The sequence below is a fragment of the Coregonus lavaretus genome (assembly GCF_964263955.1).
Source record: "Coregonus lavaretus genome assembly, chromosome: 3".
NCBI lineage: Eukaryota > Metazoa > Chordata > Actinopteri > Salmoniformes > Salmonidae > Coregonus > Coregonus lavaretus.
This window is the reverse complement of record NC_139990.1, coordinates 48060775-48075876: the sequence shown is the minus strand read 5'-3', so window position 1 is coordinate 48075876 and position 15102 is coordinate 48060775. Positions and strand designations below refer to the sequence as shown.

General features: G+C 47.8%; 1 pseudogene across 1 annotated transcript in view; it reads right to left on the bottom strand.

Moving 5' to 3' along the window:
• Positions 1–1924: 1924 nt before the first annotated feature.
• LOC311107598 (collagen alpha-1(VI) chain-like) overlaps positions 1925–15102 on the bottom strand; it is a 57831-nt pseudogene continuing 44653 nt past the window's right edge. Inside the window, exons 25-30 of the transcript in view lie at positions 3659–3742; positions 3467–3573; positions 3186–3372; positions 2815–2986; positions 2688–2717; positions 1925–2532 (exon numbers count right to left, since the gene is read on the bottom strand). The product of the transcript in view is annotated as a collagen alpha-1(VI) chain-like (transcript). The remainder of the gene's footprint in view (positions 2533–2687; positions 2718–2814; positions 2987–3185; positions 3373–3466; positions 3574–3658; positions 3743–15102) is intronic.

The following is a 15102-nucleotide window of genomic DNA, read 5'->3' as shown; positions in this document are numbered from 1 at the left end:
AATACATTTTTATATTATTATTAATAATATCACCAGAACCATTAATGGATTTAAGTTCATCATCATACACAAAGAGATCATTATGACATCATTGCTTTTGGAATTCCAATCATTTCTAGAACATTTGCAAAACCACAAGACCCATTCACTTGGCTAGGTTCTATTCAATGGTTCCATGGTCCATTTATTGTAAAAACATGAAGTCCTCACAAGTTTTCTTAAGAGAACCTTTTGTCTCTGAAAGGCTAAGGAAGAGAACAGGTAAGCGCTTTTAAGTATTTTTGTCAAACGTAGCACTATCATGACATTTATTTACATCCCATTTGATTTGCAGTAAATATGAATCAGGATTGCCATAGTGTGACAGCAGGACCCCATTCTATCTCTAACCAGGTACCCAGTGGAGTCCTTCTCACTCTCAGGCATTAAGAGCAGCAGAACCCCCTAGTATACTTGGCTCAAAACACCCTCACGCTCTCTGCCCTCCCCTGAAGCCAGCAGACATCTCCTACAGACACACGGTGAGGAAGGGAGGCAGTAGGTCAGTGGCGCCCAAAGAGCCGTCGGTCACGGTCCACCTGGACTTCCGCTTCCTCAGAGCCTCCTCTGCCCTGGAGAAGTTCAATGGGGAGCTGCTGTATAAGTGTGCCAGCTGCCTGTGGTACTACCCCAGCCTGTCCCCTCTGCAGACACACATCACCCTGAGCTTTATGGAGGGCTTCAGCTGCAGGGTCTACTACAGGAAGCTGAAGGAGCTGCGCTGCAGGAATGACATGAAGAGGATCCAGGCAACAGAGATGAAGAGCAGTGAGGAGACAGAGAAGAAGAGCAGCGAGGAGACAGAGAGGAAGAGCAGCGAGGAGACAGAGAAGAAGAGCAGCGAGGAGACAGAAGAAGAGCAGCGAGGAGACAGAGAAGAAGAGCAGCGAGGAGACAGAGAAGAAGAGCAACGAGGAGACAGAGAAGAAGAGCAGTGAGATTCAGAAGTGGCTCTCTGAGATAGAGGACCCCACTGACCATTACAGTCACTGAGATCATTATCCCTATTTTCATTACAGATTCATTTTCACAGTACAAAACACAGCTATAGAAAATAAAACGTTTTCATGATCCCTGCTTCTTGTTATTCTCAGAGTACAGTCAGAGCCAGATATACTAAATACATGCTATTTCATAAGGGAATGAATGAGTATACTGATTGGCGTCTGGGATTTCAAGCAGGTGGTTTTCTAACTCTGTCCATGGTGTTGAAGTTGGGTACATCCTGAGGTCAGTAGCACAGCACCCTCAGATAAGTACAGAGTACGAGGGGAAGGCTAGTGTCTTTTTGGACAGATCTGTAAAAGGTCCTTCTACAACAACTATCACTAACAGAATAACAGTATTTTACAAATGTATGTGGTAGAGCTCATCTACTCAGCCCTCTTTGCTCTACTGCCCTCTAGTGCATTTTATAGACACGTCTGGGTCATTCTTTCACTAAATGGCCCTGCTGGCCTGCATGTATTTCAAAATCATAAATTGATTTGTATTCAGGATTTGTTTTTTGTCCAATATTTCCTTGATTTTTTTCCTAAAACCTTTTTCAACATCTCCAGCAAATTTGAGCAAAATAAAACTGTTAATCTTATCACCAAACTTACAGTGTAATGTTTATTAATCTACCCAAGTGCTTCTCATGACAAACATATTCATTTTATTTCACATGCAAAGCAGGAGGCCCTCAAAGGCAGAAGGAAAACACAAAAAGTATAAAATGCGCACCATATCTATCTTATTTCTTAATGGCCTAATACATTACACTACAGGACAATCCATAGACAACAGGGAGGTCTTTAAGAGCTTCAGAAGGCTTCAGCAAGCTTTACAGAGCTTTAGAGAGCTGCAGAGAGTGTCAGAGAGCTTTACAGAGCTTTACAGAGCTTTAGAGCGCTTTAGAGAGCTTTCTAGACAGACTCTGCATGACAACCCGTCTGGCCAGGTCACTGTACAGCGCCACTCGGTGGACACGACTATCCACGACGTGGTAATCAAACCCGTTCGCCTGTCCCGTCACCAGCTCGCACACGCCCTCCTCGTCAAAGCCCTCGCCCACAGTGACGGCCAGCAGCTGTGTGTTCTCTGCCAGGGCGGCGGCGGCGACTCTGGGGATAGCAGCCCGGGCAGAGGCCACAGACCTGCCGTCTGTGAACACCACCACTTTCTTGGCAACAGCGGAGCGGCCCTCCCTCTGGAGGGTGGAGGTCAGGAATGCCAGGGCAGCCGGTAAGTCGGTGGCCCCGTCCATATAGCGGGTAGCCGCTAGCCTCGTTTGGACATCTTCAACCCTGGCAGTGAAGGGCACCTCCACTCTCTGCTGCTGCCCATCGCTGTACTGCATGACAGACAGGCGGAGCAGCCCTCCCCGGTCCGAAGACAGCAGTCTGGCGGCCATGTTCTCAACAAACTCTCTGGCTCTGTAGAAGTTGTCCTGGCCCACACTGGAGGAGCCGTCCAACATGAAGACTATGTCTGTAGCCTCCTCGAAGTTGGCTGGAGAAAGAGTGGACCATTTTAGGGCAACAGTTGAGGTTCAGATACATTTACATACATTCCACTAAATCTTTCAATTGCAGTACTTAATAAATAACGTATTGTAAGGCATAGGAAACTGTGACCATAAAAACAAGGGAGAGGAGCAGTCTTACCTGGACAGCTGTAATCAGGACATTTCTTATCTGTAAACACAACACAGACTTTAGTTGAGAGCAAAGGAACATAGCATGTAGCTAGCTCTTGATATTATAAATTAGGGCAAGCCTGTACATAGTCTACCTTGGCAGATATAGCCAGTAACGTTGTTGAAGAAGGAGTCCTCCAGCAGCTGCGCGTGGTCTGTAATCTTCAGGTAGAGTCCAGGTGAGGCTGTGCCCAGACAGGTGATCTCCTCCAGCATGGTGGCGTAGGACGCCCGTCTGAAGATGTCTCCAATGCCAATGCCCACCACCTGAGGAGCCAAGATGGAGGACATACTGAGGCTTTGACACAAAATGGCTGACTTGGAGGAGCGAGAGATGGTTATCTTTATGTCTATTGAAATGGACCCTTAGTCCTGCATTCATCTCTTCACCCCCAACCTAAACATGTCCTTCAGCCCAATGCCCACTCTCCCCATCCCATTTCCCAGTCCCATTGCCATCCCTGACCATTATATTTGGCACAGAGCAGAGGGAGGACAGCGGTTTGGCGTCCTGGCGGGTGTCCGACCGTCCGTCCGTCAAGACTATGGCCACCTTTCGGTCCAGCTGGGAGCTGCCGAATGCCTGCCGGGCAAAATCCAGCGCCTCTCCCGTGTACGTACCACCGGCAATCCAGCGCATGTTTCTCACCGCGCTGCAAGTAGGGGGCAACAAACACAACAGTTAGTCAGTCAACTGATATCAGGTAACTGCTGTACTTTGGACTTTTGACTCTTATCTGGTCTGACCTTTTGAGCTGTGCTACTGTGGTGAACTTGGGGTCCTCCATAGATACCAGCTCCTGGGTGCCATCATGGCTGTACTGAACTACACCCACTCGTGATCCTAGCTCCTTCTGCAAACAGAAACACACACAGAGAAACAACATTTCGTTAAGGCCCCTCTCTCACCCAGGGAAGTCAGGACAAACGTTCACCCACCTTGTCTTTGCTGAACTTGGTAATCTTGTTGATGATTCGAATTATGAACTATTTTTCCAGGGTGAAGTTCTGCAGCCCAACGCTCTCTGAACTGTTGTTAGATTAATTTGGATTTTAAGAATAATGACTAAAGGATTTCACCCCAAATACAGTATAAATGTTAAAATTATCATGTAGTGTCAAACCACTAACAGAGGGGGCGGTACTAAACATTCAAGGGGGAAGGCGGAAACTGTTTAGAAAACCCACCTAAAGGTGGGAGGAGTCAAGTTCAGGAGGTATAAAATCGTATGTTTGGGTCTTTGGCCCAGAGCTCTCCATGAATAAATATACAGATAAATACTTGTGGGTTGTGGACCTTGAATCATTGATGATTAAAACCAGAGCCTTACAACCTCTGGTAATGATTCAAGCTTAGGTTGAATTAGAGATAGAAATTCACATGACAGATTGGTCCTTCGAGCCGGATCTTAATACATCTTTATCGTTCTAAGAACACCGAAACCCGTGCACGGGCGGGTGATAGCATCCGTGAAAGAGTCCTGGCCTTCGACGTTAAGGTTATAAACAGGCCGGTGATTACTCTTTATGAACGATAAAGACGTTAACAAGTTTGAAAAAGCATTTAAATCCAAACTGCAAGGAAAAGGTCAGTAATTTTTATTCATGGATTTTGGTGAAATGATTTGAACTTGTATGAGAATAGTGATTCTTGTGAGAGGGCAGAGAATAGTTACCAAAGTCTCAAAGGAAGTAATAATTATTACGAAACAGGGAGGGTCCGCAATTGACCCTAGGTAAATAGCTATTACCAGAATAATCTAGTCCGAAATGACAAGGGGTGAAGGCCATCACCAATGTAAACTAGTTTTTTATTGAGACTGTACTGGGTACAGTGCTACAATAAACAGGGAAAGGGATGATTTTTTGTCGTGTGCTATGGATACATAAAACAGGTCAAAAGTCGCGTATACGACTGGGGATTTGCTAGAACTCTGTGTGTTTCATGAAACTAGAGCAGTTACGACCTCTAGGTTACAAATAGGTTTAGCAAATGATTGTATAATGTTGTGTACGTGTGAGACTTGAATCCATCAGTATACGTGATAATTATTTCAAGGAAGGAGCTAAAAAATAAGTCGCGTGAGAAAAAATTGTTATCTAACTCTTTTCATGAAACCGGAGTTTTAAATAAAAGCTCTGGGTTAGGGGTTAAATAATTTTAAATGGTTAATTACAAAAGCAGATCATACATTGGCTCAAGAGACGCACTAAAATAATAGCTCCTAGAATAATAATTCTGGGAATTATTACTAAAGGGGGGATTTTTAATTTTCCGCCATGGGAAAAAAAACTTCTAAAGAGATCGAAGAAATATGTGTTATGGATCCACTTGGGAGAAGAGGTATGAATTTATTGGGCATCTCGAAGTAAAAAAGTTAGTAGGCAGATGCATATAAAATGAATTTGAAAAAACAGCGAAAGGAGGGGCTAGAGACAGCGAGTGTTTTTTTAAGCGCGAAAGTGCTTTAACGGTAACAAAGGAAAATATTTGAAAAAATGATTCGTGTCAATTAAGAATTGGCTAAAAACACCACAAAGCGATTATTTGAGAGGTACATATAAAGTCCAACGATGCATATGTATGAACTTTCACACTCAAACGTAGACGTACGTCATGAGTGAGAAAGTAGAGAATATTTACATTTGCATTTTTGGTCATTTGGCAGACGCTCTGGTCCGGAGCGACTTGAAGAACCAATAGAGGGTTGCATTGAACTATTCTGTTGTGTTGGGCATTCGAATGGCATAAGGTGAAATATGTGGGTATGAGGGAATTCAACGGCGGGTATGAATGATAACCGGATACTACTTAGTATTTGGTTGGTTAAATGCTGAATAAGAGATTTGAGGCGTGGTTATGGGGTAACTAGGAAGACGCACTTATTCAATGGGGAATGGGTGTAGGGAGAGAGAGTTTTTTACATGTATTAAAAGTTGCATTAGATAGCTTTAGTAATATTCTAGATAGGTCTATGAAAATATGTTACAAGTACGAATGACATTATTTCCTAAGAAGGAAGATTGTAGGGAAGTTTCCCGCGCCTCCCCCATAATGTAGGAAGGAGCAGGAGAGGGGGGGGGGGGGGGGGGTGAGAGACAGTAAATAAGTTCAGATGGTAGGAATGTCATGTATGCTGATCAACGATATCAAGCATTTGTTTTATTGATTGGGGCCGAATCAGAGAGAACTGTTAAAGATATTGAATAGCGAACTGAAATGGGTTAGCGGGAAAATACAAATAGTTGGAAAATTTTAAAACGATAATTTATTTTCGTCACAGGGAAGCAAGTGGCATTGGCTGTTGTGCTGGGGGAATAGCGCCAGCCTGTGGTGGGTTCTGGATTTGTTATAAATAAATTTATATTTTAAACCAAAGTGACGGAATAGACTACAATTATAACATCAGAAAAAGGACACAATATAATTCGTAATAGTTATTATAATTATTATTGATAGTTATTGCAGTTATTATTATCCTGAGTGGCGCAGTTGTCTAAGGCACTGCATCGAAGTGCTAACTGTGCCAGTAGAGATCCTGGTTAGAATCCAGGCTCTGTCGCAGCCGGCCGCGACCGGGAGACTCATGGGCGGCGCACAATTGGCCCAGCGTCGTCCAGGGTAGGGGGGAAAATGGCCGGCAGGGATGTAGCTCAGTTGATAGAGCATGGTGTTTGCAACGCCAGGGTTGTGGGTTCGATTCCCACGGGGGGGGGGGGGCAGTAAAAAAATATAAAAATAAAAATGTATTCACTAACTGTAGGTCGCTCTGGATAGGAGCGTCTGCTGGGTGACTAGAATATAAATGTATTATCATTGATTCAGTAATGATAGAAGGGTAGAGAGGAAATAGGCAGGTTAAGGGTAGAGTTAGATAGAGAGAAAGAGGTAGTGAGAGCTATAGAGGGTGTAGTGCACCCTAAGACAGGAATAGGGGGGTTCAGGAGGGATTTGGAGAGTCTAGCAGCAAGCTTTAAGCTAAACACAGGGGATATTGAGAGGGCAGTCAGAACCCTAGTTGGGAAAGATTGGGCAGCTGTTGGGGGGCAGTGGGTTTCAGGGGATGCCAATGGAGCAGTCCTACCATGGGCAAATGATGGGCAATATGTTGGGAAAATAACTGAGTTGTGTAATAATTTAAGGGAACCTTACCATCGACATGCTGACTTCTCCAAAGTACATGAATGTAAACAGGAAAACAGTGAGACCATCAGCCAAGTGAAATACCTGAGCCTCCCCAGGGACAGGGAAATGATACTCCGTATCATCAGCAGCTAAAAAATAGCATTCCTTAGTGGAATGAGACCAGAAATAAGCTGGAATATTAAGAGGACTTTAGTGGGATGGGGAACTACTTCGTTAGCCGAGGTCAAGAGATATGCAATCCATCATGAGCGGAATAGTAGACAGGATAGAGTAAGAAAAATAACATACGGGAGTTGAGTATTTAATGGCCACTAGGGGAAATAGCTGGTAGAGGTAGAACTCCAGAATAGAAGGGGAGAGAGATTTTCTTAGGGGGTGGATCAAATAATTGATAATGGATCATTTGAAATGAGATCACATGTAGCAGATTTAGAGTAATCAATTAAATAATCATTGTATACTCGAGGAATTTTGAGGGATTTTATGGATTAGTTATAAGGAATTAGATTGATACTGTTGAATTTAGGGGATTTTCAACAGTTCATAGGTGGTGTTTACTATGCTGTGGGATGGAACGGTTTATTGGGTGATATTTGAAACTAAATTAATGGAATAAGCTGCAGTAATCAGAGGAATGTACAATCTAAGGCGAGACAACTATTGCCTAGATCATTGATTTAGCAATAGGATCAGGTAGATAAGGACTAGGAAAAAAAAAACTGGTGAGCATCCAGTCACTAGAAGGAAAACTGGAAGCAGGCCTGTTGGGAAGGGCCCTATCAGGTTTCGTTGGTCACCGCCTTTGCCATTAGAATAGCAGAAAGAGCAACCTGGGTCCATGTTACCCACTGCAAGAAGGTAAGACCACATACACATAAAAAAAATTAGATGAAGAATGATGAGCTTTTTGGTAAGGATAGACTGCTGTAAAGCTTGGGTACTCCATTATGTACTGCATACGGGTAAACTTAAGTGATCTTATCTATGGGAAGGCAATGGCAGGCCTGTTGGGAAGGGCCCTATCAGGTTTTGTTGGTCACCGCCTTTGCCATTAGAATAGCAGAAAGAGCAACCTGGGTCCATGTTACCCACTGCAAGAAGGTAAGACCACATACACATAAAAAAAATTAGATGAAGAATGATGAGCTTTTTGGTAAGGATAGACTGCTGTAAAGCTTGGGTACTCCATTATGTACTGCATACGGGTAAACTTAAGTGATCTTATCTATGGGAAGGCAATGGCAGCCCATGGTAAAATCATTTGGAACTCTGAGGAGGAAGAACAGTTTATGTTGTTGCTCTCTTCCCAAACAGTCTTAGCTTTCATACATATATCAGGGATGTTACCCAAATGGTAGAGAGTAAAGAGGGATATGACATTGGTCGTGATTTAAAGATTAGTTTTTTTTTTGGTGGGCTATTAGAGATAACTGGGTTAATCACGAACATAGAGGTTTTTATTCTTTGTTGCTAGGCAGAACACTTAGGTGACCTAAATATGGACTTGTCATGTCCAACAATCAGTCTTCAGGTCAAGCCCGAGAGAGCCGGGGTAGAACAGAGGTTGAACTAAACATAAGTGTTTTTACAAGATAAGAGATTGTTTGATTGGATTACTAATTGATTCTGAACTGAATGAAAGTCGAATTTAGCCGCCATAAAGACAAAGGAAGTGGGAGGAGCAATAAAGAAGCAAAAGACAATCTCAAAAAGAAAGGCATGGCAATTGGTTGATAAATTACCTAAGGGAATGTTTAGGAAGGTGGTAAAAAAATTGACACATAAGCAGAACTATGTGTCAAGAGGGGGGAAGAGGCTAATTGTAGGATTAAATAATATACGAAGGAGAGGACAAAATACTTTTTAAAAAAAACATTTTTTTAGATACAGTCTAAAAAGAGAATGCAGTCAGAAATTGTTACATTAATCTGAACATGTGTGAAGATAGTTTATTAACCACACCCGTATGTCAGAGGTTTTGTGCCCCACAGGTGAACTAAAGGAGAAGGTGACCCACTATCTAACCAGGTGACTGGTGAGCATCCAGTCACTAGAAGGAAAACTGGAAGCAGGCCTGTTGGGAAGGGCCCTATCAGGTTTTGTTGGTCACCGCCTTTGCCATTAGAATAGCAGAAAGAGCAACCTGGGTCCATGTTACCCACTGCAAGAAGGTAAGACCACATATAAGCACCACTTAGCACATGCAGAGTTGGCGAGCAGAACTGGGCCACAGGGTCCGGGGGTCACCTCTGTCAACGAAGATCTCCTACCCAGACCTATCATCACTGTAGTGTGTTCCTAGGGTGTGAGTATGGGGTGGTACCGAGCAGAAGGACTCAAGACAGGAGAGGGTTGGCGGTTTTTGGGAATATGGGTGACCCTGAGCTGCATCATAGTCTCGGCAATAGTCGTGGTAGGTCAAGATCCACCACCACCTCGCACCAATTACACTATGGCCTTACCATTATTAAGAAATAAAAGGGAAGCGACCCGACATACTGACCGTCAAGGGCGAGTGATCTACAAAATAGGAGTCAGAGAAGGGTGGGGAGTAAGATTCAAATTTAGGATCAGGGATCTTATCAGGGCAGATAAGCAAGCAACGTGGGATTATAAAATCCCATTGTATTTATGTTCAGCTCCCTCGGCGGATTGTTCCTGGGCTCAGGTATTTAGACATACTGGGGGACGGAGAGATGAGACGGGGGGGGGGCTGGACGTCCAGATGGAGGATAAGAAGGTATAACGACATCCCCACGGAGATGGTAGTAACGATAGTAAAAGTCACTAAAGAGGACATGAAAAGAACTTACTGGGCTTGCGCGGACAAATACGGATGGGATACTTGTCTAAGATTACATTTGATGGAGTCAAAAGATATGGAAAGCACAGGTGTTGTCATTAATCCACTAACAGTAATAGACCGAGTAAATCAGTCAAGGGATGACGGAGTCAATTCGACTAACCCGTCCACTATGAAAGATTTTCTCCTCCAAGAATGGAACAATGGGGAAGTGGAGGGGGTTCCTGATGAGAATCTCTGGTTAAAGTGGATAAAATACACCGCTAGGGCCTTGGGGGAGACTAATTGTTATGCATGCTCCATTGGGCGACCGACAATGTTGACCGCCCCAATGCCAAAGGCAATGTTTCCCTGTGTATTAGACCTGGGGTCCAATCAAAAAGAGCCCAATTGCACAGGGATTGGGCTGGCAAAATTGACATACTCGGCCAGCCCACTGTCAAGGGCTGATGTAATGTGGTGTGGGAGTCAGGCGCAGGACACCGAAGCTTAGTCCAACAGTCTTTACTAGTGAAACACTAGGCAAAATACAATAACGGCCTCAACACAAAACAGAGGCGAGCGATTACGCAAACTGTGCGTAAACAACGAAAACAACAAACATAGAGAAACATGCAGCACTAACGGACAGGCGTAACAATAACACACAAACTAACCAACACAAAGCAGGCAACTTATAGGACACATAATCAGACACAAACGGACACAGGTGCAATAGACAGACAAAACCAATCTAACATCGAAACATCTAACGGTGGTAGCTAGTACTCCGGGGACGGCGAACGCCGAAGCCTGCCCGAGCAAGGAGGAGGAGCAGCCTCGGCAGAATCCGTGACAGTACCCCCCCCTTGACGCGCGGCTCCAGCCGTGCGCCGACCCCGGCCTCGGGGACGACCAGGAGGACGCGGAGCCGGGCGCGTGGGATGACCACGGTGGAACTCAGTCAGGAGAGATGGATCTAGGATATCCCTCCTAGGCACCCAGCACCGTTCCTCCGGACCGTACCCCTCCCACTCGACGAGATACTGGAGACCCCCCATCCGACGTCTCGAGTCCAAGATGGTCCTGACCGTGTACGCCGGAGCTCCCTCGATGTCCAGTGGGGGCGGAAGGGTCTCTCCTATCTCACCTTCTTGGAGTGGACCAGCTACCACCGGCCTGAGAAGAGACACATGGAACGAGGGGTTAATATTCTTATAATCAATAGGCAGTTGTAACCTGTAACACACCTCGTTCAATCTCCTCAGGACTTTAAAAGGCCCCACAAACCGCCGACCCAGCTTCCGGCAGGGCAGGCGGAGGGGCAGGTTTCGAGTCGAGAGCCAGACTCGATCTCCCGGTGCGTACACCGGACCCTCACTGCGGTGGCGATCGGCGCTCGCCTTCTGTCGACGGATGGCCCGCTGCAGATGGACATGAGCAGCGTTCCACGTCTCCTCCGAGCGCCGAATCCACTCGTCCACTGCAGGAGCCTCGATCTGGCTCTCGTGCCATGGTGCCAGAACCGGCTGATACCCTAACACACACTGGAAAGGGGTTAGATTGGTGGAGGAGTGGCGGAGAGAGTTCTGTGCCATCTCTGCCCAGGGGATATACCTTGACCACTCCTCCGGCCGGCCCTGGCAATAGGACCTCAGAAACCTACCCACATCCTGGTTGACTCGTTCTACCTGCCCATTGCTCTCTGGGTGGTAACCCAAGGTAAGGCTCACCGAGACCCCCAAGCGTTCCATGAACGCCCCCCAGACTCTGGAGGTGAACTGGGGACCTCGGTCAGACACTATATCCTCGGGAACCCCATAGTGCCGGAAAACGTGGGTAAATAGGGCCTCAGCGGTCTGTAGGGCAGTAGGGAGACCCGGCATTGGGAGGAGACGACAGGCCTTGGAAAACCGATCCACAACGACCAAAATGGTGGTATTCCCCTGGGAGGGGGGAAGGTCGGTCACAAAATCCACCGAAAGGTGGGACCATGGTCGTTGTGGAACGGGCAGGGGATGTAACTTTCCCATGGGAAGGTGTCTAGGCGCCTTACACTGGGCGCACACCGAGCAGGAGGAGACATAAACCCTCACATCCCTAGCTAATGTTGGCCACCAGTATTTCACGCTAAGGCAGTGCACTGTCCGGCCAATACCGGGATGTCCAGAGGAGGGTGATGTATGAGCCCAATAAATAAGGCGATCACGAAACTCGAGCGGAACGTACGTCCGCCCCACAGGACACTCACAGGGGAGTAGGGTCGGTACGCAATGCCCGCTCGATCTCTGCATCGACCTCCCACACCACCGGAGCCACCAGACAAGACTCCGGCAGTATGGGAGTAGGCTCAATGGACCTCTCCTCTGTGCCATACCGCCGGGACAGGGCGTCTGCCTTACCGTTCTGGGACCCTGGGATGTATGTGATCTTAAAAACAAACCGGGTCAGGAACATGTTCCACCTAGCCTGACGAGGGTTCAATCTCCTAGCTGCCTGGATGTACTCCAGGTTACGGTGGTCAGTCAGAATGAGGAAAGGGTGTTGAGCCCCCTCAAGCCAATACCTCCACACCTTTAGGGCCTGAACCACAGCTAACAGCTCCCTGTCCCCTACGTCATAATTACGCTCCGCCGGGCTGAGCTTCTTAGAATAGAACGCACAGGGGCGGAGTTTGGGTGGCGTGCCGGACCGTTGCGACAGGACTGCCCCAATACCGGCCTCGGACGCGTCTACCTCAACTTGGAATGGTAAAGCCGGATTGCGCCAGCACCGGAGCCGAAGTGAACAGGTTCTTCAGTTTAACAAATGCCCTGTCCGCTTCAGCTGACCACTGCAAACGCACCGGACCCCCCTTTAGCAGGGACGTAATGGGAGCTGCCACCTGTCCAAAGCCCCGGATAAACCTCTGGTAGTAATTAGCAAAACCCAAAAACTGCTGCACCTCTTTTACAGTGGTTGGAGTTTGCCAATTACGCACGGCCGACACACGGTCAACCTCTATCTTCACACCAGACACGGACAACCGATAACCCAAAAAGGAGATGGACTCCTGGAAAAACAAGCATTTCTCTGCCTTGACATACAAGTCATGCTCCAAAAGCCTCCTCAACACTCGGCGCACCAGGGCTACATGCTCGGCTCGTGTAGAAGAGTACACTAGGATGTCGTCGATGTATACTACCACACCCTGCCCATGCATGTCCCGGAAAATCTCGTCCACAAAGGATTGGAAGACTGAAGGAGCATTCATTAACCCGTATGGCATGACGAGATACTCGTAATGACCCGAGGTGGTGCTAAATGCTGTTTTCCATTCATCCCCCTCCCTAATGCGCACCAGATTGTACGCGCTCCTGAGATCCAACTTTGTGAAGAACCGCGCTCCGCGTAATGACTCCGTCATAGTCGCAATCAGAGGAAGAGGGTAACTGTACTTAACCGTGATCTGATTGAGACTATGGTAATCAATACACGGGCGCAAACCCCCGTCCTTCTTCTTCCCAAAGAAGAAACTCGTGGAAACCGGGGAAGTGGAGGACCGTATGTATCCCTGTTCCAAGGACTCGGCTATGTAAGTCTCCATAGCCGCTGTCTCCTCTTGAGACAGGGGATACACACGGCTCCGCGGAAGTGCCGCTCCTGTTTGGAGATCTATCGCACAATCCCCCTGTCTATGAGGTGGCAGCCGTGTTGCCCTAGTTTTGCTGAACACAAGTGCTAAATCCTCATATTCAGGGGGAATGCGCATTGCGGGCACTTGGTTCGGACTCTCCACCGAAGTCGCCCCTAAGGAAACACCTAAACATCTCCCTACACACTGGGCAGACCACTCCATAAGAGCCCTCTGTTGCCACGCAATGGTAGGATCATGGGCGCTTAACCAGGGAAGCCCCAGCACCACGGGATACGCAGGAGAGTCGATCAGATAAAACTGAATGATCTCCTCATGACCCCCCTGCGTAGTCATCTTAAGTGGTGCTGTGACTTCTCTGATCAACCCCGACCCCAGCGGCCGGCTGTCTAGGGCATGAACATGAAAGGGGGCTTCCACCGGCCGAAGGGGAATTCCTAACCTAGAACAAAATTCACGATCAACAAAATTCCCAGCTGCGCCTGAATCTACTAGCGCCTTATGCTGGGAATGAGGTGCCACCTGTAGAAATCTCACAGGTATACACAGGTGACCAACAGAGAGCTCTGGGTAAGTGGGGCGCCTACTCACCTGAAATGACTCCCCAGTGCGTGGCCTGTTGTCCCCTCTCCCAGGAGACCCTCCCCAGCACCTAGCCGCAGTGTGCCCTCCACGGCCACAGTTGGTGCAGGGGACGGCCCCCCTCGGGTTCTCTCTCCTCCTCTCCCTAGCGCCAGCACCCCCGAGCTCCATGGGAATCGGCTCGGAGGTGCTGGAGGGCGGAATGGACGACCCCCATTCGGGACGTCCGCGGGTAGCCAGCTGGGTGTCGAGACGGATGGAAATGTCCACCAACTGGTCGAAGGATAGGTTGGTGTCCCTGCAGGCCAGCTCACGACGAACGTCCTCTCGTAGGCTACACCGATAATGGTCGATGAGGGCCCTCTCATTCCACCCCGCATCAGCCGCTAAAGTCCGGAACTCCAGGGCGAACTCCTGTGCACTCGTCTTCCCCTGTCGGAGGTGGAACAGACGCTCCCCCGCCGCCTTCCCCTCAGGTGGATGATCGAACACAGCCCGAAAGCGGCGGGAGAACTCCGCGTAGGTGATGGTGGCGGCGTCTATTCCCCTCCATTCAGCGTTGGCCCACTCCAACGCCTTGCCGGATAGACAGGAGATGAGGGCGGAGACGCTCTCGTATCCCGAGGGCGCCGGGTGTACGGTGGCCAAGTAGAGTTCCACCTGCAGGAGGAACCCCTGACACCCGGCTGCAGTACCATCATATGCCCTCGGGAGCGAGAGCCGAATGCCACTGGGTTCCGGTGCTGGGAGAGGAGGACTGGCCGATGGTGATGGTAAGGTGTGCGACGGCGTGGGCACCTCTCCAGTAACCAAACGGCGCAGAGTGTTGGACACCTCGTTCATGGCGGCCCCAAGTTGCCGGATCATGGTGTCTTGATCGCTGATCCGATCTTCCAGCGACTTGGGTGCCGCCGCTGCTCCTGCTGACTCCATTTGGTGTGTTATTCTGTCAAGGGCTGATGTAATGTGGTGTGGGATTCAGGCGCAGGACACCGAAGCTTAGTCCAACAGTCTTTACTAGTGAAACACTAGGCAAAATACAATAACGGCCTCAACACAAAACAGAGGCGAGCGATTACGCAAACTGTGCGTAAACAACGAAAACAACAAACATAGAGAAACACGCAGCACTAACGGACAGGCGTAACAATAACACACAAACTAACCAACACAAAGCAGGCAACTTATAGGACACATAATCAGACACAAACGGACACAGGTGCAATAGACAGACAAAA